General features: G+C 49.0%; 1 protein-coding gene across 2 annotated transcripts in view; it reads left to right on the top strand.

Annotated features, from left to right (window-relative positions):
- The first annotated feature begins 461 nt into the window (after positions 1 to 461).
- The window catches only part of DAAM2 (dishevelled associated activator of morphogenesis 2), a 106670-nt gene continuing 79801 nt past the window's right edge, over positions 462 to 27330 (top strand). For both annotated transcript variants that reach the window (XM_079780791.1, XM_079780790.1), the window contains exon 1: positions 462 to 575. The gene's annotated coding sequence lies outside the window, so the exon portion shown is untranslated. The remainder of the gene's footprint in view (positions 576 to 27330) is intronic.

The following is a 27330-nucleotide window of genomic DNA, read 5'->3' as shown; positions in this document are numbered from 1 at the left end:
CTGATTTATCTCTTTTCTTGCCTGGCACCTTCCTGGGACTTACTGTCCTACACAGGGCCCTTTGGGGATGGAGAGGGCATTCCCCCCAGACCCGACCCCGCAGCAGGCAGGCTCAGAGCAGGTCTTTGCGCCAGATGCCCCGGGAGGAGCCGGGAGAAACCCACTGGCCAGGTCGGCACTTTTGCCTCCTTGACCCTAACAAGTTTCCAAAACAGAGGGAGCCCTGCGAAGGCTCCTTGCCAGAGTAGGAAACAGCTACCCTCATTGTCCGCCTCGCCCCTGCCGGCTGCCCTCCCTTCCCCCCCCTCCCCTCCTTTCTGTCTGAAAGTGTGAAAATTACAAATCCCAAGGAACCGCAATCAGAACTCTACCTAGGGAAAATTCAGAGTCTCCTGGCCATAAATATCCCGCTCCAAGACGCCTGACGTCAGAGCGGGGCGGGCGGGGGAGGGAGGCCGGCCGGGAGGGGAGGCGGTGGTTCCTCCGGACGCGGCGGAGTCGGGCCGAGGAGCGGAGAGCGGCGAGCGCGCCGCGGGGTCCGGGCTGCGGAGCGGCGCCCGCGCGGGGTCCTCGGAGTAAGTGCCGCCGCCCGGCCTGCTGGGCTCGCGTCCCTCCCGGGGTGGGGGCCGGGCTGGGGCGGCTCTCTGCCGGCCCTTCCCCACTCTCGCCCCTACTGTATTCCCGGTGCGGGGAGCGGGTTGGAGGCAGAGCTCCACGGGCTGCCTGTTTTGTTTCTCCAAAGTGTTGCTGAGTGGGCTCCCGGGGCCTGCGCGCGCGGCCGTGTGCGTGCGTACGCCTGTCGGGATCGGCACATCTGGACGCAGAGAATGTCTTTGGAAAACTCTAAAAAATGTGTTTTCGTGGCTTTGAAATCGGATTCCTTGTTGTCACAAGTGGACAAACATAGCCGGCGCCCCCCAAACAGAACTTTTTTTTGGTGGTGGCTTGCCCTGGGTCCGTCTGTGCCTTCGTTGGGGGTTTAACTCTTCAGGAGCCCGGCTCCCACCAGCAAGCCTGGCCTGTGGCCCGCAGGCAGGGCAGGGGGCGGGCGTCCTGGCTCTCAGCAGCAGTGGGCAGTGGGACCTGGAGCAAAGCAAGGAGCATCTCAGGAAAGGGGTCCCCTCGCTGGGGGCCTCAGCACCTGTGGCCCTGACATGCCCAGGCCCTGGGACTTTGACTTAAGCAGAAGGAAGGATCTGGTCAGGAGGCAGGTAATTTAAGGAAGAGGAGGAGGAGGAGGAGGAGGAGGTGGCGGCCAGGACACTGCGGCTCTGTGTCCAGCCTGCCCCGGGAGGGGGATGAATGTGTCTGCCACATGTGCCCGCCGTGGGGGATTCTCTGGGAGCACCGCGGTGCCCCAAACAAGATGCAAGCTCATAACATAAAGAGACGTGTCTGAGCGGTGGGGTGGAGGGAGGGGGCGGTGGGGAAAAGGGAGAGAGATTTTTATCAAAATTGAACACAGATTGCTGAGGTCTGGGCTGGATTTAACTCTTGCCTCCCTGCTCTGGCCACTTTCGCACAGTTCTGTGGTGGGTGTGCAGAGCTCCAGGGAAGGCGGGCAGGAACAGCATGCGTCTCTAGGAAAGAGTTTCAAGGAAAGGGTTTCCTGGAAGCTGACATGGGAATGAAAGAAACTTCCCATTTTTTGAAAAGCTTAAGGTTTGTGTTTTCCCCCATCTGAGCACGGGTGTCAGTTTCTTGGATTTCTCTGAAAAGCCGGCTGACGGAGGCAATGGGTTTTCCCTGGGACGCAGAGCGGGGATTGTGTTGTCCTGAGAGTGGGAGGTGAGGGGGCCCGGGCCGTGTGGACCCAGCAGCCCTGGGTTGCCCAGTGCAGGCCCTGGATGCCAATCGCTGGGTTCAACAGACCCGTGACCACAGAGAGAGCCCTTTCCGCCTTGCCCTCGCCGGGGCTCTGGTTTTGCATTTTGCAATAGAGCCAACCTACACTGTTTGGGTGGGAGGAACATGGCCGGACTCTCCCTGTGCCCTAGAAAAACGAAGGGCCAGGGAGGAGATTGGGACCCACAGGAAGTTGGAGGTTTGGGAAGGATTTTAGAAATTATACAAATCGATCCCTAGGGAAACACGGTAATAGACGGAGCAGACGGCAATGTCAGAAATAGAGTCGTTTAGCTTCAGGAGTCCACCGTCCACCTACGTGGGATGAAGAAGGCGATGGAGAGGAGTGTGGAGGAGGGGTCGCTGGGGTCCCGGGAGAAGCACGCGCGGGACATGCTCCCACGTTTGGAGCGCCTGGGGATGGTCGTGGCCTGGGGCAGGGAAGCGTAAACAGCCCGTCCCTCCTCCGTGCTGGGAGCTGCACCCCTTCCTTGAAAAGCAACAACTGTGCTATTATGTCGTGCCGCCTGGTGAGTTGCACGCTCCCGTGCGTACTCCTAGCCGAGTTTTCGGAGCTTGTCCTCCAGCTCCGGGGATGCTGAGGGAATGCTCGTGCCCCCATCAGGACGAAAAAGAGGAGAGAAACTTCTCCTGGGCGCTGGAACTGAGAGAGTCAGGCGATCAGGAAGGGAGGATGTGAGGGCAGGACCAGTAGGAAGGCCCATGAATGATTTTTTTTGGTGGTGGGGAGAGTGTGGGTGAGATTGAGAGACTACTGCTTTCTATGGGAACATGGTCTCTCCCCAGTCTTCCTTTCCAACTTCCTGCCCTCAAAGTCTTGGACACTAGACAGGTGAGACTCTCTCCCTCACCGAAGACCCTTGGACTCAGGGGAGAAGGAGAGGGCACGCCTCAGCGCCCTGTCGGGAGGGTGCAAAGATGACCAGTGAGGCAGAGGCTTGCTTCTCTGACTTCAGTGGCGCCAATGGGAAGACCGGTTTTCAATGTTCCCGCTCATTCCCACTATTTTCAAATAGAAGGCTGAATACCAGGGACAGAGGGACCCTTGGAGGTGGGCGCCCAGAACTACCCTGTCCCAGCAGCACACAGTCCTCAGCAAGAGAACTGGGCTTCCATTCTTTCTTCATGAAGGTTTCTCTGAGAGTCAGTGCCATCCTGGCCCCTCCAGGCTTGCTCTGGGCCATTTCACCAACTTGAGACCTGGGACGAATTCCTAGGCCACGGATGCTTGGGCTGATAGTGGAGCCTTCTCCTCCTCCCTTCTATCAGCTCAAGATCTGGCCGGCTCGCCAGTCATCCCTGAGGTCAGAATACTTAGGGCGCATTCTCAGACTCTCCTGAAGTTCCAAAGGGCAAGCACACCCGGCTGACAAACAACTTGGACGGTGTCCTTGGCTTTGCTAGTGGCCGACTCTCTGGATCTCCATGGCCGTCAGAGTCTATGGTCAGGGACCCTGCGTCCTTCAGGTCTGGGCTCCACACGCTGCCTGGAGCAGGATATAGCCCAGGCTTCTGAGCACTGCCTGGGAGGGGATTCATCACCTGGGACACCCTACTTATCTCTGGGAGCTTCAGCGTCCTCACCTGGAAAAAGATAATGAGGATAATGTTTACCTCACAAGGTTATTACAGAAATGATATTTATGCAAAAGGCCGGAAACAGAGCTAGCGATGTTGTAGACCCTTAATAAAGGGCCTGTCGTCGTTCCATGTTCCCGTTTTCAGCCGTCAGGAGCCTGCGTAGTTTGGAAAGGACCTCCCCCCAAATCTGGCTACATGTTTTCCGTTATTGAAGGCCAATGGGTGGAGTTGCTAGGGTCAGGTGACCTTTACTGGCTCCCTGGAGAAAAGGTGGCTGGTGGGGACTACCCAGGAGCACATGCCTGGCCCATCATCCTGAGGGTGGGAGGAGGCACCAGGCATCCTGGGCATCTGGCCTGGAAACACTCCTGTGTGAGCTCCCTCCCGAGGCAGAGGGCACAGACCAGGCTGGAGTGTACAGTGGGGGTGGGAGGTGGCAAGGTGGGGGTGGGGCAGCAAGATCAAGAACCACGGGATTCCTTTTTTCTTTTGACGTTTAACCTTTGTATCATTCTTTTTTTTAAAAAAAAACAACATTATTTTTCAACTATAGTTTATCTTCAATATTATTTTGTATTAGTACAGCATAGTGGTGAGATAATCATATACTTTACAAACTGTTTCCCCAAATCTAGATTAGATGAAGCAGAGGATAGAATCAGTGATTTGGAAGACACAGTAGCAGGAAACACCCACTCAGAGCAGCAGAAAGAAAAAAGAATCTAAGAAAATGAGGTAGAAGGACCAGTTGAGTCTTGAAGAACAAGCCTCGGGTCAGAGGTAGGTTAGGCAGCCACTGTGCCTGAAGGTGCTGAGGTCAGAGTAAGGGGAGGAGATTCCAATGGGTTGCAAAGAATGGAAGCTTTAGCCCTGGCCGTGTGGCTTAGTTGGCTGGGTGTGGTCCCATGCACCAAAAGGCTGCTGGTTTGATTCCTGGTCAGGGTGCATGCCCGGGTTTCCGGCTCGATCCCTGGTAGGGGGCATGCAGGAGGTAGTCTGATCGATGTTCCACTCTTCCTCAATCTTTCCCTCTCCATCTCCCTTTCTCTCTCTCTAAAAATCAATAAAAATATGTATAAAAAGGAATGGAAGTTTTAGGCATCTGTAAGCCTGTCTGGTGGGGTGGGGTGGGCAAGCTGCCCCCTGATTGGCACCCCGATTGACACACTGTGTGGGGGAGTGGCCGTCCAAGCACAGAAGGAGCATCTGATGCTGCACAGAGCAGCTGCAGGTTCTCCTGGACCATCTGAGAGCTTCTAAGTTATCCTTCAAGTTGACATTTAAGACTTTGAGGATCACATTTGTTTCTGTTTTGCTCAAGCACTCTCTTTAACCGTGGCCTGGGATGACTTTTCAGCTTTTAAGAGGCTCAGCGAGTGGCCAACATCTCTTGAGATGGCCCAGATTGGGGGTCAGTGAATTCCTCACTGCTGGCAGTATCTATTTCTCCAACTCTCTCCTCACATTTTTTTGGTTTGTTTGTTTTTTTGCTTCATTACGAGGTTATAAAACTGTGCCGTCGAAATGTTGCGCAGGGAGGAAATGCCTTTTCTCTGGCCCGTGTGTCACGCCAGAGCTGTGCGAGGCTTTCACACTGTGGCGATCAGCAGGTGTCATGGGATTGTCTCTGGGCTCCCCCTCCAAAAGCAAAGACAGGAAAAAACCCGGAGAAAGAAACGTTTGGCAGCTCATCTCTAGCCATCGAGGAGCTGACTGACTTGCAGGATGCCTCGGGCTCCACGGGGAACGTTTCAGGACCAAGTGGACCCCGGTGTGAGTGCTGACCCCACCAGGTGACAAGCGGTTCAGTCTCTGCGATTTTTCTTTGTCTGCTAAATGGGAGCAGTAACTATCCTCACCTCCCAGGGTTGTTCTGAAGACGAGATGAAACAGTACATGAGAAGGACCTAGCAAATTGCTCCATGCTCGGCACACTGTTCATGCCGTTCCCCTCTAGATCTAAGCTCATGAAAGTACATGGGTTTGGACCTTTGTCTGTGAGGGAAAGTAAATAAGCCACTTATTCAAGGCTTAACATTGGTGCTCAAAGTGGGAGACCCTTTCATACAAAAGTGGGGCATAGACCAGCACTCCCCATGCCAATGGCAGCCCCCTGTCACCCTCTGCGGGAGTAAAGGAAAGGCCACCAGCTCACTCACCAATGAACCTGGGCTATCAGTGAGCTGTCTCCATACAGCTTGTTGTAGAAATCCCAAACACTGCCGTGGCTCAAACAGGCAAGGTCAAGCCTGGCCTTAGAAAGAAAGAAGAAAGAAAAAGAAAGAAAGAAAGAAAGAAAGAAAGAAAGAAAGAAAGAAAGAAAGAAAGAAAGAAAGAAAGAAAGAAAGAAAGAAAGAAAGAAAGAAAGAGGGAGGGAGGGAGGGAGGGAGGGAGGGAGGGAGGGAAAGAAAGAAGAAAGAAAGAAAGAAAGAAAGAAAGAAAGAAAGAAAGAAAGAAAGAAAGAAGGAAAGAAAGAAAGAAAGAGGGAGGGAAGGAAGGAAAAGAAAGAAAGAAAGAAAGAAAGAAAGAAAGAAAGAAAGAAAGAGAAAAAGAAAGAAAGAAAGAAAGAAAGAAAGAAAGAAAGAAAGAAAGAAATTATTGAGTCAGTACCTAACATAATGGCAGAATGACAACAGTACCTTACCATGTATAACATCCTACAGTTTGAAAAGCTCATGGCCTCATTTCATCATCATAACCATCCTGTGAGATTGGTATTATCCACATTATATGGCTCATACTCTGTGGGCTAAAAGACTCACCCTAATTCACACAGTAGGTGAGTGGAAGAAACAGGAGGCAAATGAGGATCCAAACAGTGGGTTGCAGCCCTGGCTGCACATCAGAATCAGCTGGCGAGCTTGTAAAAGTGTCAGAACCTGGGCTCACCCAGACCAATTAAATTAGGATCACAGGGGAGTGGACCCAGGCGCTGAGAGTTCTACAACCGCCCAAATGACCTGAAGTGTAAGTTGAGAGCCATGGGTCCAATGGAAGAGTGAAGAATACTGTACCGAGGTCAGGACGCTGGGTATCAGGTACAGGTAAAACGAACAGGCAAGACTTTGCTAGGATTTAAGTAAGCTCCATGAGGGTGGGGACTTGGCGTGGTTCTCCCTGATTTCCGGAACCTGGTATAGTGTCAGGCACAAGGGAGACAATAAACATTGCCTGAATGAATGAATGAACAAACCACTATAGATTAGGAGCCAAATCCAATCTGTCCACTTGTTATATAAACAGAGTTTTACTGGAGCACAGCCATGTAATTTGTCTATGTGTTGTCTATGGCTGCTTTCATGCTAAAAGGGCCCAGCTGAGTGTTGTAATAGGGACCCTGTGGTTCACAGTGCTGAAAATATTTATTGTCTGGCCCTTTAACAGAAAAAGTTTGATGGTTTCTGCTCTGGATCTCAGACAGGTATGGAGTGAGTATGCCTTTGGGAGAGTCATTTCTGCATGGTGGTCAAGAATATGGGCCTAGAATCAGACAAGCCTGTGTTTGAATCCTGGCCCTGCTACTTACATTTTGTAAGGCCTTGCATATTATTTCATCTCTCTGAGTCTCATGGGAGAAACAGGGATGATAATAAATAATACCTCCCACTCCATGTGGTGGTGAGAATTGTCAGCCCTTGACCTAGAGTAAGCACTCAGTGAATGTTAGCTCTCACTATCACGGTTGTTGTAGTTACTTGCAATTAACCAAATAGAACAAAAACTAACTAGATTGGAGCCAACACCTAATTCCAGTGTCATGGGCAGAATAAGGGATGCGGTAGGGAAAATAATCAGTCTGTAAGCTGGTTGGCGAAGAAAAACTCTTGTGAGGTTTCTGAAGTAAAGGTTCCCCTGTTAAGACAACACAGATCAGGCCTCGGGATGTGAGTGAGGAATTCCTGTGTGGCTGACTGCTATGTCAACCAGCAATCCCTATCATTCCTCAAAGGTTAGCCTAGGTCAGTGGTCGGCAAACTCATTAGTCAACAGAGCCAAATATCAACAGTACAACGATTGAAATTTCTTTTGAGAGCCAAATTTTTTAAACTTAAACTTCTTCCAACGCCACTTCTTCAAAATAGACTCGCCCAGGCCGTGGTGGTATTTTGTGGAAGAGCCACACACTCAAGGGGCCAAAGAGCCTCATGTGGCTCGCGATCCGAGGTTTGCCGACCACTGGTCTAGGTTTTATTACACTGAATAGTTAGGAGCATGTCCCTCCTCTATACCCTTGTTCATAGTTCTTTCTAACTGAAAGACCCTTCCCAATCCTCATCTTCCTGGTCCACTTTTCCTGCCAGGTTTGCTCCTGCCTTCTCTCTCAAACTCCCTTTGTAAGGCTCCCCCCAGTCACTCCTTCCTTCTCACTCCCAGGAACTTGACATGTGATTCTGTTATAACACGTAACAAACGGCATTATAGTCGGTGGGACTGTCTCCATCTTGCTTTCTACAGGTTTGGAGCTCATAAAAGTCAAATTCCACTGTAGAGTCCACACCTGTTAGCCAAACAGTGTCAACTAACCCTTGATTCTACACAGCGATACCTGAGTTAACTCTGGAGGAATGAGTAGGACTTGCGCAGGTGCTGGTGGGATTGCAAGAGAGAATTCCCGTAGCCAACCAGATTGAGAAGAGCTACCCTGTTTAAAGACTTACGCGGACCCATTGTGTCCTCAACCCACCATTCTGTGGTGGCTCCTTCCCCCTGGGACACCTCTTCCAGGGTGCAGCCAGGGACAGAGAAAGATGGAAGAAACTTAAAACCAAGTCTTTGACTTCTTGTCTGCAGATGTGGTGACAAGTTGGGCTTTGGCCTCTGGGCTTTTCATGTACATGAGCCAGGATAATTGGGAGTTAGCTTGCTATGGTCAGCTTTCGTTAGCACGGCAATAGAGAGGAGCATGGTCATGGGTAATAGCAAACAGCAGATAATTCACAGCTTTGCCATTTGACTACAGAATGTGTTGCATAATTTTCATAGATTTAATGGCAGATTTATTTTGGTGGCAGATACGTACTGTGTGTAGAATAATATTAAAATGATGCTCTCTCTTAATGACTAAGGGGAGGGCACAGGAAAATGTTGGCCTTGAATTAACTATTCCTTTTGATAAACCCCAAAAGGACAATGAGGCACTGTATCCTAAGAGGGGAGGTAAGGGAGAGAATGAAACAGTATGTGTATATAGGTCCCCATTATGCACATGGTGCTATACTGATCATTCTTAAAAATGTATCCTTTATTTGGAATACAAATGGCGCTTTATTTGATTTTTCCAAATTATGAAAGTAATTCATCCTTGCTTAAACAAGTGAACCGATATTATAAAAAGACAAGTGGGAAACAAATAACATGTCTACCCCTCCTCCACACCCTCATCATTAATGTAAATAGGCTAGAGTGATATTCTTCCATATCTTTTCCTTTGTTCATACAAATACCTACAGGTGTGCTACAGGTAAGGCGGGATCTTGTTGTTTGAGTGTTTGTTTTCCATTGAAGTTGAATCTCACTGTGGACATTACTCTGCAGCATGTGTCTCTTCCCCTTGACCATATGTCAAGGTCATCCCTACAATGCCTCAAGCTCTTTGATTTTTCTGATTTCTTTATGCCTGGACACATACAGCTGTATATATTTGAGATCATGCCATTCTTGTAGGGATGTTGACTTTTGCATCGGTCAGATATTAGAGGTGGTTTCATCCTGGCTGATCCACCAGTTTGGGTCCCTGAGTCTGACAGTACAAGTATCCGTCACCCAGGAAAGCTTGGCTTTGGCACTCGGGCTCAGTGCGTGCTGTACCAGGCCTGACCATACTGGGGTATGACTACATGTCCTATGTGGTCCTTGTTCGCCCCCTAGGGAAGCTGCTGAGCACCAGGCCATACGGCTCCTCTTCCCCCTCGTCAGATTTAGCCTTCCCTCCTTGGGTCTCCTCAATGACTGAAATGTAGGCGATGCCCAGGAAACATCAAAGACTAGACATTAGGTTGGAGGCCAGTACAGATGCCACAAATTAGTGTAGTATCATGGGCAGGGTGTGGACTCTACACACTGATTGCCTCTCTGAGTTCAAGTTGTTTTGTTGTTGTTGTTGAATATTGTTATTGATTTCAGAGAGGAAGGGAGAAGGAAAGAGAGATAGGTTGAAGAGATAGGAAAGAATCACTGATAGGTTGCCTCCTGCACACCCCGCACTGGGGATTGAGCCCACATCCTGGACATGTGCCCTGACCAGGAATCTAACCATGACCTCCTGGTTCATAGGTTGATGTTCAACCAGAGCCAAGCTGGCCAGGCTGAGTCCAAGTTTCGCATAGTGGACTCTGGGCTATGCCACCCAGGCCCCCTTTTAGGACTAACTCAGCAGTGGGCAGTGCTGGGGGTGGTCATCCTCTTTGGAATTTCCTCAGCTGAAGAGTTTCCTTTGCCCACAGTCACTCCCACCCACGCTCCTCTCCTGGGTCACCTGCATCCAATGATAGGTGGGAGCGTGGAAGGCCTGCCCCTCTGTCCCAATGTGAGGACATTCCAAAGGGCCTCCCAGCGTCAGGGCTCCCCACGGGGTTGGCGGAGGCCTTCCCTGAGGCTGAATGACAAATGATGGCTTCGTTTTCTCTCCTCCCAGTGCCACCTCCCGCCCGCCAGCCCCTCCCCTGGGTGGTTGATTCCAGGTGCCCTTCCCGAAAACCCCGTGCCTGCTGCAGACACTGTGACTGTTTTATATGACGTCCTTTCAGAGGCGTCCATTACTTTCTAGGTAATCCTCAGTGGCTCTATTGGAATATGAAAAAGTGCACCTTTTTTTCTTGTGCTCTATTTTGTCTGTTTTCTAGGTGAGACCCAACGGATTTCTCTACAAATAGGTTGTGTCGTAACTGGGCAGACTGAGCCAATGTTCAGAATTTTATCACCAAATTTGCATTTGCCCCTGTCCTTGTCCCCGCTGCTCATGCTAGACTGAGGGTGTGGGTACTTCTGGGTAGAAGCACAACCGGATGGCTTTGCTGCCATCCTGGAGACGGGGACTGGACGAGCTGGCCTTTGGGAACGCCTCTCTCTTACTGGTGCTTCTGCAATAGAAAGGGGGTGGTCTCAGGGGCCCCTGCTGGCCCCTGGGAGCCGCCTTCCCGCCTGCATAGGTGTCCACATCATTCTTGCACGAGTCTCTGCCAGGCCTGGTTTGTCCCTGTGGGTGTTTGTTGTTTCTTACTAGTTTGTCCCGAGCACGGGCGGGCTTTGGCGCTGTGACTTCAACATTCCGCCCTCAGGTTAAGTACACTGATCGCCTGCCCCGAGTGCCAAAGCAAAGCTAGCCTGCGTGATGGATGCTCGTGTGCCAGACTCGGGACGCAGACTCACAGTTCAACGTCTGACCACATTTGTGGGGGTCAGTGTCAACACTCCCTCCCTCCCTGCCTCCCAGATGCCACAGCCCCCAGCCTCAAGGTCCCCTGAGCAGGCAGCCAGGGAAGGGAGTGATGCCAGGCCAGTGGGGAGATCTGTCAGTGTTTCCACAGAGCCAGAGGCAGCTTTGAAGTTAGTTTGAAGCAAATTCAGGGTTTCTGTGGACTTTGGACAGTAGAAGGGCCAAACCATTTTAACTCTTCTTCTTCTTTTTTTCTAAATCATAATCAGTTGGAATGACAGCTGCCCAGAGGCAGAGTTAGAAACCCCCTCTGCCTTTCTGAGACACACAGTTGTAATTTCCCATTACTGTTGCCTTGAACAGAGGTGATGCTATAGAAGCCAGGGCTGGCAGAGCTGATAAACAGGCCAGACTTCTGAGTGTAAGGCTGTGGTTCAGAGCACAGGCCCTGGGTCCAGATTCTGGCTCCACTTCTTGCTGGCTGGGTGACCTTGCAGAGTTACTGCATGTCTCTGTGCCTTAGTTTCCTCATCTGTAAAATGGGTTGTTATGAAGATAGAGTTGATGCATGGTTTGGTAAAAAGAAGAAAAAAGGGGGAAAAGTACTTAAAACCATGGCTGGCACATACTAAGCACTAAGGAATGTTAATGATGCTGATGAAGGTGATGGAGGTGATGATGGAGATGATGATGAAGATGATGATGGAGAATGGGGACTAAGTCTCATTAGCTCTCTTTGTCCAGCATCCTGCTCAGTGCCTGGCTTAGAGTAGGGATTCAACAAGCATTTATTAAAACAAATATCCCACTGCTTTTTGCTAAGTGTCTACTGCCTACTTAGTCGGCTCAACTCTCTACCAAAAAATATGTTTTTGGTTTTTTTTTTAAACATATTTTATTGATTTTTTTTATGGAGAGGGATAGAGAGTTAGAAACATTGAAGAGAAAGAAACATCGATCAGCTGCCTCCTGCACACTCCCTACTGGGTATGTGCCCATAACCAAGGTGCATTCCCTTGACCAGAATCGAACCTGGGACCCTTGAGTCTGCAGGCCGACGCTCTATCCACTGAGCCAAACCGGTTAGGGCAAAAAATATGTTCTCCATTTAAAAATTTATTTTAACTTGTTAGTGACGTTTGACATGATTGAGAAAAATACAGTGTATAAGTATATAGATCAATGGATTTTCACAAACCAAACACAGCTGTGTACCCAGCATCCAGATCAAGAGACAGAGCATTCCAAAGCCCCCCATGTCTGTCCCGTGCCCAGAGAGGCCGCTCATGCACCTTCTGCCGTACTACCCTCCCATGATCTTGAAACCCAACTCCATAGGTTAGTTTTCCTGTCCTTGACCTTCACGTACATGGAAGTACACGGTGCATATTTGTTTGTGTCTGGTTTCTTTTGTTTGCATAGGTCATTTATTCTCATGGTGGTGCAGGTTTCCATGATTTACTTACCCTTCTGTGGTTGGGCATGGGGCGGGGACAGTTTGCACAGCCTTGCTATAGAGCATTTGTACACTTGTTCTTGGGGGAACATATGGATATGTGGTATGGGTGTGTTCCTGTTCCTGGGCATGGGACTGCTGGATCATAGGGAATGCATGTGTTTGGCTGAAGAAGGTATGTATTGCCAAACAGTTTAATGAAGTGGTTGTGCCGTGTTTTCCCTTTTCTGTAAAGATGAAGAAGCGGTTCCAACTTGGTAATGCAGGGGCTTGAGGCCCAGTAATACCCTGGGGTTCCTGAGATCTTCCTATCCCCCATGTTCTTTGCATCAGAGAGTTCACATGTTCTAGAAAGCCTGCTGTAGGTAGGCATGCCCTGCATACCAGGCACAGTGCTAAATCCTCATAACCATCCCATGAGATGAGAGTTACCATCCCCTCTCACAGATGAGGCAACTGAGGCTCAGAGAGGTTGAGTGACTTGCCTAAGATCACACAGGAAGAAACTTTAAGAGTCAGAATATAGACAGATATGCTTGAATCTAAAGCTCCTGCATTTGGGGATCTGATGGTGAATAGTTTTGGCTTCAATGTTAACACTGAATAGAAACATAGACACGGGTGTGGGGGCTGTTCCCCTAGAGCCCGTGCCAGCTGTGGGTGGTGGCTATGAGGAGATGCTCTGTAAAAAGGAGCAACTCAGTGACCTTGAGAAGCCAAATTGTTTTCCTGCCCTGGGGCTGTTGGAGAAAGTCATACATTTCCTGGAAGGCAAGGGTGACCATGTAATTTACTGTCTAAACCAGGACTCCTTTAAGAGTGAAAGGGGCGCTCACTGGACGGGACACTGGGAAGCAGACACCGCCCCAGGGGAACTGGGATATCGCTCACCCCTGCAAGGCTGAGTGGGCAGCGCTCTCCTGCTCTGCAGGGCTGTCCCGGCTCTTTTTAACTCTTTCAGAACCCCGTCTGTGAGGAGTCTGCCCTGATGTGATGTAGTTCTAGTCTCCTTGGTTCATGCCAACCAGGGCCTGGCTTTCTTCTCTTCCTCTGCACACCATTCCCTGCTCAGACATGGCTCTGACAAGGGAAGCTTTCTTGGGCAGATCCAGTTACCACTGAGATGCCAACAGATCAGAAGCTCCTAGAAGGCTAGGGCTGTGCCTTAGTCCCTGTGACATTGAGGGCACCTGTCCATGTGTCAGGCACAGAGTTAGCACTCAGGGAATTCTTGTGGACTGTACTAGGTGTAGCAGTTAACAATGCGGATTTTTTTCAATAGATGGAGTTACACATATGTTGATATATATGTGATTTGATTTGTATGCTATTTTGTTGTATTGACAACAAGCTTCAAAACTTCATATGTCAAATTTTCTGAAGGTGTTAACATCATAGATATTTTTATGCTTAAAAATGTCAAATTTCATGCCCAAAAAAGAGCATTTGCGGGAAGTTTTAATTCATTACTTTATTTTGAAGAAAAGTGCTGAATACTTCAGGAAGCTTATGGTGAACATGCTCCATCTCAAGATACTTGTGAACGCTGGTTTAAATGCTTTAAAAGTGATGATTTCGATGTGAAAGACAATGTCCAGGTCAACCGAAAAAATTTGAAGACCAACAATTACAAGCATTATTGAATGAAGATGCGTGTCAAACTCAAAAACTACTTGCAGAAAGACTAAACATTGCTCAGCAAATAATTTCTGATCGTTTACAAGCAATGGGAAAGATTTTAAAGAAAGAAAAATAGGTGCTACATCAACTGAACGAAAGTCAAATGAAAAACCAAAGAGTCATCAGTAAAATGTCGCTTCAACGGCACAAAAGAAAGTCTTTTTTGCATCGAATTGTGACTGGCAATGAAAAGTGTATTTATTTTGAGAATCCCAAGTGCACAAAGTCATGGGTTGATCCAGGTCAACCATCAACATCGACTGCAAGGCCAAATCGCTTCGGAAAGAAGACAATGCTCTGCGTTTGGTGGGATCAGGAAGGTGTGGTGTATTATGAGCTTCTAAAACCAGGTGAAACCGTTGATACTGATCGCTACTGACAACAAATAATCAATTTGAACCATGCTTTGGTCATGAAATGACCAGAATGTCCCAGAAGACATGGCAAAGTAATTTTGCTTCATGATGCACCACCACACACTTCAAAACCAGTTAAAGACACTTTAAAAGATCTTGACTGGGAAGTATTAACCCACCCAGCATATTCACCAGACCTTGCTCCTTCAGACTACCACTTGTTCTGATCAATGGCACAAGCATTTCTGAGCAGCACTTCAAAATGTACGAAGAAGTGGAAAATTGGGTGTTTGAATGGTTTGCCTCAAAACAAGAAAAGTTCTATTGGGATGGTATCCACAAATTACCTGAAAAATGGGGGAAATGTGTAGCTAGTGATGGACATTACTTTGAATAAAGCATTTTTAATGTTTCTCTTGAAATTATTGTGTTTTCTTTGATTACAAAATCCGCATTATTAACCGGTACACCTACTATATATCATTTATCCATGTGCTCATTCCTATTCATTCATTCATTCATTCATACTTAATAGAACAAGCTTAGTTTAGATTCTTTCTTTTCTCTCTTTGGATCTGACTCCTATTCCATTGGCCCAGAAAGAAAAGTCAGTTGTGTGTAGAAGTGTGTGTACTTGCAAAGGACAGAGAGTAAAAGGGATCAGCTTAATGAGCAGCAAAATATACTGTCTCATGGGAGTTGGTGTGAGGATCTGGCTGAAATTTCAGCCATCCGCTAATTAGCTGCACTTCCGTAGATAAGTGATTGAGCAGTTTGGCATGTCTGAGCCTTGGTTTGAGTCTCCAGTAAAATGGAAAGGAGTTAAGTGAGCCTATGACCCAGGGCGTAGAAAAAGCGCACGTTACACTGCGAAGTGCTGTGTGATTCTTAGTCAGTAATGGTTGTGGTGGTTCAACAGCTGTCTGAGGAGCACTGGTGTAAGGCGCTGTGTGAGGGACTCCAGCGGGTCCAGGGGAATGAATCCCGGGGAGCAAAATTCACCCCCTCTGGGGTCTCCAGTCTCTTCAAGTGAGGCCTGGAGTGCACACGTGACAAATCCCACATGACGGGGAGTTTTTAATTAATAAATGAAGAAGGAATCAGCAAATTCTTCTAGGCCTTAGAGATTTGATGTGAGTGTGTCAAAGATATGGATGCAAAGGATAATTAATTTCTCATTAAGTCCACAGCTGCATTTTCACCAGAACACCAGCCAGGAGCATGTAAGGGCTTGTGCATGACCAGCAGTAGCTTTGGAGCACGTAGTGGCCTCCTGGTGCAGATGCTGGGCTCCAACTGCTGGGATGTACATTCAGATTCCACCAATTACTAGAATTAGAGCCTTGTGCAAGTATTTCTCTTCCGAGGCCCAGTTTTCCGATCTGTTCAACGGTGACAGTATCAGTACCTCACCCGAAATGAGGACAATATTAATACTTGTAAAGTGCTTAGAACAGTGTCTGGAACGTAGTAGTACTCAGTAAATCTTAACTGTTATTATTATTTGCCAAGCAATGTGCTTTCCATTGGAAAACTAGTGCGTGGTGTGATGCAGTGCATGGTTAGAGGAAAGATGGTTTTGAGATGGGGAAGTCGGGGAAGGGTTCATGGAAAAGAAGTGTCCCCAGCTATACCTCAGGCGTCTTTTATACCCTGAGCAAAAGGGTTTGTTTATTTCTACGATGACTCTGGGAGGAGGTGCTTCCCTAAAGAGGCATACGTCAAATGCTCCCTGGAATTTTGCAGTTGAATAAGAGGTGGTCTTTGCTCTCACGCATTTCTGAGCCTATTCATCCATCCCTTGTGCCAGTGATTGGAGCTATTAAGATGGATCTAGAAGTGAGGAACACTATTCCATAGAGATGCTCAAAGTTGAGAAATGTGGAGTCCGTTTAAGAAAGCTTGGGAAATGTCGGAAAATTACAGACTCTCCTTCAGGGTTTCTGTGGTTATTGGATGAGTGTCTGGAACATAGTATGTACTCAGTAGATACCATGGGATGGCAGATGCATGGTGCTTCCTGCAGGGAGATGGACAGGTGGTCTCTCTGGGTCCTTCTGTCCCTCTGTGACATCCACATAGTTCTGTGTTCACAGGTGAAGGTCACCAAGAAAATATTGGGAACTTTTCCTGAACAATGTTGACAAAGTCTAGAGAAATGGGCCTGCCACGTTGCCCAGGGATTGTGGGAATTTCTGTCCGTGGCTCACCTCGAATGGGATGGTCATTTTACGGCTCCCTACCTCAAAGCCCGTCTGCAAAAGGAAGTCCTTCCTCTGCCTCCATCTCCCTCTCTTTTTTCCAGTGAAGAGGTGTTGAAATGCACAACTTGTTCAAACTTTTATAAATTAAAAGAAAAATTCTTTTGGTTTTTCAAAGCATGCAAGAGTAATTCTAACAGTAAAATGATGCCATAGAATAATAAACACATGAAAAGACGGTCAAACGTACTTGGAAACGGAAATACCATAAATTGAAATCACAAGGAGACATCATTTAACACCCACTTGATCAGATTGGCCCCCAAATTATACTCATCACACTGGATGTAGAGCCAAATGTAATTCCCACTCACTAATGGTGGGAATGAAATTGCTTTGACACTTTGGAGAGCAATTTGTTGCTGTCTAGTGAAACCGGAGATGCACGTACCCTTCAGCCCAGCAATTCCATTCCTAGAGAAAAACTCGAAAACATGTGAAGAGGAGATACGTTCAGGAATATTCATTATAGAGTGAATATTCTATAATGAGGGATTTGAGAGCTAGAAAGCAACTCAAATGTCTATCCTCAATCAAAAAACTGGTTAAATAATTTTATATTTACATACAATGGAATACTATACAATACCGTGGGCAAAACATGAAGAGGTACCGGGAAGGTATGATCTCAGAAACAATATTTAGTAGAAAAGCAAGGTGCAGAAGGATATCATTATCATTAAGTTTGAAATAATATAAAGGAATGCCTTATTATTTGCAAATATTTACATATGGAACAGAAGCATAAAAACACATTTGAACAACCACTAGATTTAGAGAGGTGGCTCCCGCTAGGGAAGGCAGGGTGGGGTACACAGGGGCTCCATTTACATCCGTGATATTTTATTCCTTATATTCAGTGGCATACAAATGTTTATTTAGTATCTATATTTTTAGTTAAAGTATTTTTGGTTTGTAAAAAGTTAATTTTTTAAAAAATGGGCACAGCCCTGGCCGGTGTGGGTCAGTTGTTTGAGGTTGTCCCATGCAATGAAAGGTTGCCGGTTCAATTTCTGGTCAAGGGCACATGCCCAGGTTGCAGGCTGAATCCCAGGTAGGGGGCATGCAGGAGGCAGCCGACCAATGTTTCATTGTCACATCGATGTTTCTCCCTCTCTCTCTCTCCCTCCTTCTCTCTCTAAAGATCAATCAATACATAAAATTAAATAAGCAATAAAATGGGCACAGACTCCCAGTTCATCTCCTCTGCCCGTTGGCACATGGGCATGCTGGAGGGTGAATAGAAGCTGCTACCCCTTTGCTCCAGGTCCAGCTGGGACATCCTAGGTGCTGTGACCACCTTCAGGTGGGCCATGGGGCTCTGCGTGCTCATGGTAATCACTGTTTTTGAACTAAAAATCTGGCCCTCTTTTTTTCTGATTTGTGGATTTGTGGGGATCCTATTTTGATATATCCATGGAGATGCAAAATAGGGTCATAGCAATAGGAGCCAAACAACAGCTCTCTGGCACATTCTCTATATTGCAAATTGCTGGAGCTTCCTCTCATCCCATCCCCTCCTTGGGAATGACTGGAATTTCTTGCAAGTGACCACAGCCATAGTCTATCCTGACATCCTTTTGATAAGGACATGGGACCAACAGTCTCGAGTATTTCTCAGTGCCCCGGGCTGAGAGACTCTCCCTCTGCGTCCTCACTGCCTGGCTCCCACGGGGGTCTCCATGCCTCTGACTTTCACCGGAGCGGCCCCTCTCTGCTCCTCTTGCAGACATGGGGCCCTGACGTGGGGAGGTCCCTCAACCAGGAACTGCCTCACTTTCTTTCACTGGACAGTGAAGCTGCGCTGACTTCTTCTCTGGGCGCCTGTTACCATGCAGGCGGTTCCGCTCCTGTACGTGCCTTCCTCGATGACAGCCCCTCTCCCTGGGAATCTGGTCCCAGTCCAAGGCAAGGGGCACACACTGGGCGGGCCTCCAGTGCCCTGTCCTCTGATGTGCAGCCTCTGTCCTTGACCAAGCCCACCACCCTCAGCCTCAGTTCGGCACCATGAGCCCCTTATCTGGCCAGCAGAGTGCTTGCCCTGGGACTAAAGCCGGGGGGTCTTGCCTCTCTGCTTCCTGCTTATTTATGTCCTATAATTCACCTTAAGTAAAAGGAAGAAAATCACACCAAATGGGGACTTTGCGGCACGAATCCTGGGCACGTGGTTGCTCTGATAACATACCTTGGAGTCTATGACAGTCAGGCTCTGGCCAGGAGACACTTGGCACTCCCAGAGGGTTTAACTGATAAGAATGTAATGAGAGGACTATTTGCAGAGATAAGGGACTAGAGGGGATGTGAGACACCCAGGGACCAGCAACAGCAAGAAGCTGTTAACACTCCTGCCCCTGGAGGGGTGAGGGGGAAGGAAGTGTCATCAGGGCCCTGGGCCAGTTGGAGCTGAGGAGGAGGGGCCTCCTGGCAGGAGCTGTGGTCCTAGAGGAATGGCCACTGCCCATCACTACCATCAGGGCTTAGCAGAGGGAATGGGACAAACACCCTGAGGCCTCTCCCTCCACACTCCAGTCACCTGCCTGCTTCTTGCTGGTCAAATCCCACTGGGCAGCACAAGCCCAGCACCCTGAGGGATGCATTCCAGAGAGGTCATTCCCCTGGGCAGGAGTTTGGCGAGCAGGGCAGGGTGTGGAGGGAGAGGGGCCAGTGGAGAATAGTCAGCACCTTGTATATTTCTGTATGCATTTGTCATGCAACTGGATAATGGGGATGTAATGGGGAGGCCCTTGGATTCAAATTGTAATAGCTTTGGGCAGTTTGGGCTATTTGTGGACTCCTTGACTCTGGGAGTCTTAGCTGAGTGAGCCAGGGAGGGGTCTGGGAGGGAAAGGACCTGACACTTAAGGCTTTGGGTCAGGTACTTTGCTCTGTGCTTTGGAAAGAAAAATGTTTTGAATGAGGCTTAGGGATTGGCCCTTTAACTTGCTCTAAATCAGGGGTGGGGAACCTTTTTTCTGTCAACCTATTGGGATATTTATAACATCATTTGAGGGTCAAATAAAATTATCAACGTAAAAATTAGCCTGCTATATTTGGTCACCAGTTAATTGGCTCACCCCTCATGCCTTGGCAGGCCCAGACCAAATGATTTCTCGGGCGTTGCGTGGCCCGCGGGCCGGACGTTCCCCACCCCTGCCTAAATACTTTGTTGTCCAGAGAATGGATGTCTCTCCCTTAAGGTGATTGAGCTTGGTGCTCTCAGGTGGCAGTTTGAGGACTGGAGACAGGATCCAAGCCCAGAGTTCTCCTGGCTCCACCTTCGTTACCTCCCCATGGCTCACCTGAGCGCATCCCCCATCCTGCAAAGGCTGTGATTGATGTCAGAGAGGCGACCTTGGCTAGCGCTCAGAGGAGCTCTGCAGAAAACTCTAGTTCACAGTGTTTAAACTAGTATTCTTTCTCTTTATTTTTCTACAGAGGGCTCTTCCTTGGGAAACCCCACAGAACTGGTGTTTTGAGGCACATATCCGTTAGAATTTGTGCTCAGCTGTCAGGTACAGAAACCCTACCAGCGTGGCCCTACCAGCGAGGGGCCTGTATTTTCCTTACACAGCGCGTCCAGCACACGCAGTCCAGAGTGGGCAGGGTGGCCCCACATGTCCTCAGCGGCCCGGGCTCCCTCTGTCTCCACTGCAGCCGCCCATAGAACGAGACACCATTTTGTCATCGTGCTTATTGCCTTCTGGTGACAAGGTGGTTTCTTCCAGGCGGGAAGAAAGAGGACAAAGCACAGAAGGTCCACACCAGCTAATTCCGCTCTCTGTAGCCAGCCTTCCTGGGTGCCCCCTCTGGAAACTGGCCACGCTGTGTTAGGCTGTCCTGCTGTGGTCTGAGCCTCTCCCCTCCGTCCTGTTTGTGGTCGCTGGTGGGTTTTGACTGGGCCTCGGTATTGCGGGGACAGCCCTGCAATCCGCCCTGGTGATGGCTATGGGACACTTCTCCCAGGCCCTGTCATCTCTGAGGAGGCTTCTACACAGACACTCAGCCAGGGGAGTCGAGCGCTGTGTCTTTTAAGGTAGATATTCTTAGAAACATTGATCTGAATTCTTGAGCCCATGAACCATTTGAAGGGACTTGTCGTGTGTGTGTGTTTGTATGGGTGTGTGTGTGTGAGAGAGAGAGGGAGAGAGAGAGAGGGAGAGAGAGAGAGAGAGAGAGCGAGAGAGCGAGCAGGCTTTTCCATCCTGTGGCAATGGCAGCGGGTATTTATAGCTGGATCTGCAGGGCCATTCTCACGTGGCTGAGAAAATGAAAACCTCATGTGGATTGTGTTTGGTTTCCCCCCTGCCTTGGCCATCACAGGCTCTCCAGTTCCTCGGCCCTTGTTGTTGTAACCAGAGCCTGCGGAGCATCGCTGGGACTGGGAGGTTATGTAAATTCACTGTTTCAGGCAAAGGGCCTGTTCTCCTTCAGGCGGGCCACGGGGTCTCTGAGGGGACTTCTGAGGAGAGCTGGTGGGTGACCCTCAGTGGCAGCCTCGCCATCACCACGCTCTGGAAGGCGGTGGATTAACCCGTGGGGTGTGGATTCCTTAGCTCGCCGCCCCTCAGCCTATGAGTTCCTTTGAAAGAAAACAATTCTTGCCCCTTGTTTTTCTGTATTCTTAAGTCTGTTCTGTCTGTGTTTTGCCTTCTCGGTTAGACTGAGAACACCTGGGGCCTGGTGTGTTTGCCTGGTTACTGGAACTCTTGGCAGGACGCGGGGGGGGGGGGGGGGGGGGGGGGGGGGGGGGGCGGGCAGGGTGGCAGTAGCTCAGGTCCTGCTTCTCCGGGACGGCTGAAGAGTCATGGACTTCTCTGGACAGTGGGGCTGCGGCGGTTCATCTGATCCTTCCTGAGGTGGGCGTGCTTCCTGACCACTTTACCCTGAGGCGACGGAGAGACCCAGAACCCGCGTAGAGGCTCCATCATTTCATTCTGGTGTCTGGAACCCACACATTCACTTCGGATTTAAGCAGCTGAGGCTGCAGAGGGTCTGCGGCTGGGGCAGGGATAGGGTGGCCTGGCCCAGACCTGCCAGAGCATTCAGAGGCCCCGAGGAGCCTGCAAAGGAGGGAGCTTTAGCTTAGCTGCCATTATCCCGGGGAGCTGTGTCTTCTCATTGGCAACCCCCAGGGCTGTGAGACCTTCTGCGGCTGGCCTGCCACATGTATAGCTTTATTAATTCTTAGTCTGCAAACTCGCCAACTATACCTACCAAGACCTACTGCGTGCCAGGCATTGAGCTAAGCACTTGTGCACTCCAACACATCTCATTCTCACCATAGACCTGCAAAGTGGGTGTTATCCCATTTCACAGACGAGAAAACTGAGGTTCTGAGAGTTTAGGCACCTGACCTGAAGTCACATAGCTAGTTAAAGGCCCAGAGGCCATTGCAGGTAACGTGTGCCTGACTCCAAGACCCCTGCCCTCTGTGCTGCACTTTGATATATGGCAACCATCTCCCTTCGTGATGACCAACCACCTGCTTCCGTGTTATAACTCAGCCCCACAAGCAATGTTCAGTGTCCCTACCTGCCCGCCCTGCCTGTGTCCAGCCACAGAGTGGGAGGGGACTTCTGATTTGGGGGACATGGGTAGCTTCTGGTACATCTGTAGCTTGACCCCTAGGATCCTGTGCTTCAGGCCTGCACCCTGCTTTCTGCTAAGAACACACCCACACCCCGTCCCCCGCCTCCCTCCTCCCTACCTCCCGTGAGTTCTAGAGGGTTTCCAGGCCCAGGGCAGAGCCCGCTCATTAGTGTTTGTCCTGTTTCCAGGAATCCCAAAGAGACAAGAATCCTTACTGAAAAGTCAAGCATTCTTGGGGAAAGTGTGATTCCTCACGCTGGGAAATGGGAGCCCAGACCCGTCCAGGAAAATAAGTGTGGATTGCAGAGCCAGATGGAAGCGGATTGGCTGCTCCTGACACCCCCTCCCAGGCTACTCACCCCTCACAAAGCACACTGGGAATTTGCCTTTCCAGTTCATCCTAGGGCACTAACATGACATTTTCCTCCGGATACAGAAGGGAAGAAGAGGCAGATGGGGTGCCTGCGTGGGGTGTGTGTGTAGTTTTGCTCACCTGCAGATCACTTTCTTTGCCTTCTTGGCATGTACCTTATTGAAGAACCCCCTAGTGAGTTTTGGGGGGTGAGGTTGGGTCCCAGAATAGAGAATGGCAGGCAAGGAGCCCACCTGCTCTTCTGTTGGAGGAAATGTCTCCTCCCACTTTGGGGCAGCTCCACCTCCCACTGGGTCACAGGTCAACACACAGGACAGCTACTCGAGGACACTGAGAAGCCAGCCACCATGGCGACACAGGCAAACTCGTGGGCTAGAGGCAGACAGGAGCCAGAGGCGTGGAGTGGGCCAGAGGCGTGGAGTGGATCAAGAAACACCTTGGAAGGATATGGAGTTGAAAAAACCTCTCCCTCCTTGATTATAAAAGAAGTGCAGGCTTATGATAGAAAATACATAGAAGCAGAAAGACAAAACATAAAATTAGCCTAGGAGCCCATCACTGGGGGACCCAAAGGGACGCGGCTCTTTCTGTCCCTGTACCCCTGCTCCCCACCTTCCCACCTGGCCACCACGCACACGTGGGGAACTTGCCTTCCCAGTTCAGCTGACATTTGACAAGTCACCTTTCAGTCCTCTCTGCCCGCACACATTTTAAAGCAAGGTGAGCTCATACTGCGCACGCTCAGGTGGGACAGGTATGTATCCTGCTTCCTCCTCTGCCTCTCTTAGTGTTACCAATTGTGTAAAGGAGAAAAGTTCCGAGCTGGATGTGGAAAGTGGTCGCTGAGCCTGGTCTGATGGAAAGCTCAGAACTGGGGAAAGGGCCCTAAAACACTGAAGGGCACCCAATGGGATGGGAGATCTTTTCTTTTTTAAAAATTTTTTAAAATATATTTTATTGATTTTTTACAGAGAGGAAGGGAGAGGGAGAGTTAGAAACATGGGTGAGTGAGAAACATCAATCAGCTGGGGATGTGCCCGCAACCAAGTACATACCCTTGACCGGAATCAAACCTGGAACCCTTGAGTCCGAAGGCCGACGCTCTATCCACTGAGCCAAACCGGTTAGGGCGATGGGAGATCTTTTCAATGATGGAGGGTGACGAAGATCTCAAGTTCAACTTTCCAGCTCCCATGTGGGCTGTGAGCAGCAGCAAAGTCCCTGCCTTTGAACGAGGCTCAGGCTCCCTGGCCACAGATATAGCCCTAATGTCATTAAGGTGTTGCCTTTTACAATACTGAGGTTTTGGTTGTTAGTTGCTCCATTTTATGGATTCAGAAACTAGGGCTTAGAACAGTCAAGAACCTTGAGTCAGGTCCATACAACACAGCAGGAGAGCTGCAATTTGAACTCATTTATCTTCCTCTAACCACCGTCCTGCACAGCTTCCCATTCTGGAGTGTTCATCCAATCAGTAATCCCAGGGTCAATGCTTCTCACCACTGGCTCTTCCTTCAGGAAGTCTTCCAGGTTGAATTCCACTGGACACTGGTCCCTTCTCTCCTCCCCTGTCTTCCATATTAGCCTCCTCCAATTCCCAGCTACTCAGTAGTTGCTATTGTGACCAAATGTCACCTGAGGAGCCCTGCCTTTGAAATTCAGAATGCATTAGCTGAGTCCAACCCCCCTCTACCCCCCTACCCCACCCCAAGCACAGGAAGTCCATATCCTTCCATAGGAGCAGAGGTTCCCAAAGACTGGCTCTGGGCCAGCAGAGTCAGGATCACCTGGAACTTGTTAGAAAGGCAAATCCTTGGGCCCCAACCCAGGCCCACTAAATCAAAGGCTGGGAATGCAGCCCAGCTGTTGTGTTTTATCAAGCCCGCCAGGTGATCCTGGTCACACTGAAGTCTGAGAACCCCTGGGCGAGGGATTCCCAAGTCAGAGATGAGGGCTTATCATTTCTCATCATCTCCAGCTCCAAGTTCCTGTTTCCATCTAATTAGTTAAGATTATGAATCACCACTGGTCACAAGCAGGGTGGCCCAGACATTAAGACGTGAACTCTGGAGCTAGGATTTGAATTTGAATTGGATTTGAATTCTGCCTGTACCTGACTCATTGTGATCCCTGAGTGAGTGGCTTAAATTCCCTCAGGCCTCAGACCTCTTAGCCCTACTGGGGGATAACAATGGTGCTCCCACCCCAACCCCCCACAGCAGAGGGCAGCTGTGAGCATTTGGTAAGATTGCATGGCAAATACTACATCAGTGCCTGGCACATAGTAGGCCTGCAGTAAATGTTAACTATTATTACTGGTTTCATGCAAGTGGCCTTTTTTTTGCACTGTGTTGACTCAGTTGTAGAATTTAATGCCCATACCCTTTACACACACACACACACACACACACACACACACACACACACAGCGTTCACACTAGGGCTTTGTGAATATGGTAAACTTTAGTGAGGTTTGAGGAGACCAACAGTGTTTACATCACAATAATGCAAACAATTTGCAGTTGAACATTGGACAACCTTGTCCTAAAAAAGATGGATTGCTTGGCCAGACATCAGGTTGTCTGGCCTTCTTCCTGAGCTTCTGGGTGCTTACCAGCAACTCAAGGAATTCCCCTCTTTAGATGCCCAGTAGTCTCGCTGTGTTTATTCTCCAGCCCCACCCTAAACTTTGCTCCTTGACTCACTTTGCAAATCCAATGACAACCTCTAAATCGGGGTAGGGAAACCTTTTTTTCTGCCAAGAGCCACTTAGACAACTATAACATCATTCACAGGCATAGAAAATTATCAACTTAAAAATTAGCCCTGCTGTATTTGGTCAAACTTTTAATTAATTCACCCCTAATGCCTTGGCAGGGCCAGACCAAATGATTTCTCGGGCTTAATAGGGCCGGAGGGCTGAACCTTCCCCACCCCTGCTCTAAATAATGGACCTTCTCCTCAGATGCTCCTGCTGGCTTCCTCCCTCATCAGAGAGGAGAGAGTAGCAGTGCAGTTACTAGTATTTCCTGCCCATGAAACCTCTGCTCCCTCTCAGCATGCGTTAGTGGGAGAGTCAGTGTTGGTTGATCTGAATGTGCATGTGAGCATTTATATGGATATGCATGCCTATATCTTTTTTCCCATCGGAGCATATTCCATAAATGTTCTTTCTGCTCTTTGTTCTAATGTTCACACCCTTCCAACTAGGGATGTATTCTTGATGAGGGTTTCTCAACCTTGGTACTAGCCTGGATAATTCTTTGTCGGGGAGGAGGGTGTTGTCCCAGCATCCCAGGTCACTACCCATTAGATGCCAGTAACGTTCCCTAGCTGTGACAGCCAGAAATGTTGCCAAAGGACCCAGGGACCACCCAAAGTCGAGAGCCACTGGTTTCAGCTTAGTCTCCCAGAGTTTATCTCTGTGCTGTACTTAAGGTCAGGGGACTGGATTTACCCATTGAGAAGAAAGACACAGCCTCCCAGCAGCCTCTGGGTCACCGCTGATTCCTAAGGAGAATCACCAATACTTTGTAATTCCATTTCCTCAAAGACCCCGCACTTAACCCATCTGCTTTCGAGCCAAGGACACCCTGCTCTCTTTCCAGTCCCCCTCTCCCCAGGCAGCAGGAAACCTCACGGGGACCAGGGAATGGCCTTTGGGTTTTGGCTTATAAATACTCAGGCTCTCATTTTTCTTACTGAGAAAAAAAAAAATGTCTTTATCACTTTTAACATTCTTGTAGCCGTAGTGGAAACTTTTGTTCTTTGGAGAGTTTCCCATTCCAGGCCTGGGGTCAGATTCCTCAGCAGAACTCTGAGCATTTTCTAGGGAAGTTTCTTTCACCACCGAGATTGTACCTTTGATGCATTCACACAGCTATGTTTGGATTCCGTGGATTAAGACATCCCAGGATCCTGAAATAGCCACGGGGGCAGCTGGGCAGCTGGGGGAAGAGCTGCACGTCTGGGACTCAGTGGTCAGCCAAGATCAAAACCCTTTCAAGGGTCCCTTACGTTTTTGGAGTTCTCTCTTCACACTCTAGCATCTCAAACCTAAGACGAACAGCCAGTGCTTCAGTCTGTATAAGTTAAATGATGCTGCCGTAACACACATCCCCCAAGTTCCAGGGACTTCAAACAACTGGTGTTCCTATTGGTAGTCAATAGAGTCTCTCTGCTCATGATAGTTGCTCAGAAGCCAGGCTGGCATAACAGGCGTCTCCTTAAATGTTGATGACTAGTGTAGCAAAGGGAAAGACTGCCTGGTCCTGCCAATTAATGCTCTAGAGCAGTGGTCGGCAAACTCATTAGTCAACAGAGCCAAATATCAACAGTACAACGATTGAAATTTCTTTTGAGAGCCAAATTTTTTAAACTTAAACTTCTTCTAATGCCACTTCTTCAAAATAGACTCGCCCAGGCCGTGGTATTTTGTGGAAGAGCCACACTCAAGGGGCCAAAGAGCCATATGTGGCTCGAGAGCCGCAGTTTGCTGACCACGGCTCTCGACCTCTAATTACACTTGTATTAGTCGGGGTTCTTCATATATATACAACCAATAAGAAGTCAGTCTCTCTCTCTCTCTCTCTCTCTCTCTCTCTCTCTCTCTCTCTCTCTTTCTTCTATCTAGATTTATTTTCAGGAACTGGCTCACTTGATTGTGGGAGCTGGTTGAAAATCTAGAGGGCAGCCCAGCAGGCTACAGACCCTGGGGAGAGTTGACTTTGTAGCTTGGGTCCAAATGCAATCTGCAGGCAGAATTCCTTCTTCCTTGGGGAACCTCAGTCTTC

The sequence above is a fragment of the Cnephaeus nilssonii genome, assembly GCF_951640355.1.
Source record: "Cnephaeus nilssonii genome assembly, chromosome: 9".
Taxonomy (NCBI): Eukaryota; Metazoa; Chordata; class Mammalia; order Chiroptera; family Vespertilionidae; genus Cnephaeus; species Cnephaeus nilssonii.
The sequence above is the reverse complement of the archived record's forward strand: the minus strand, read 5'-3'. Positions and strand labels throughout refer to the sequence as shown.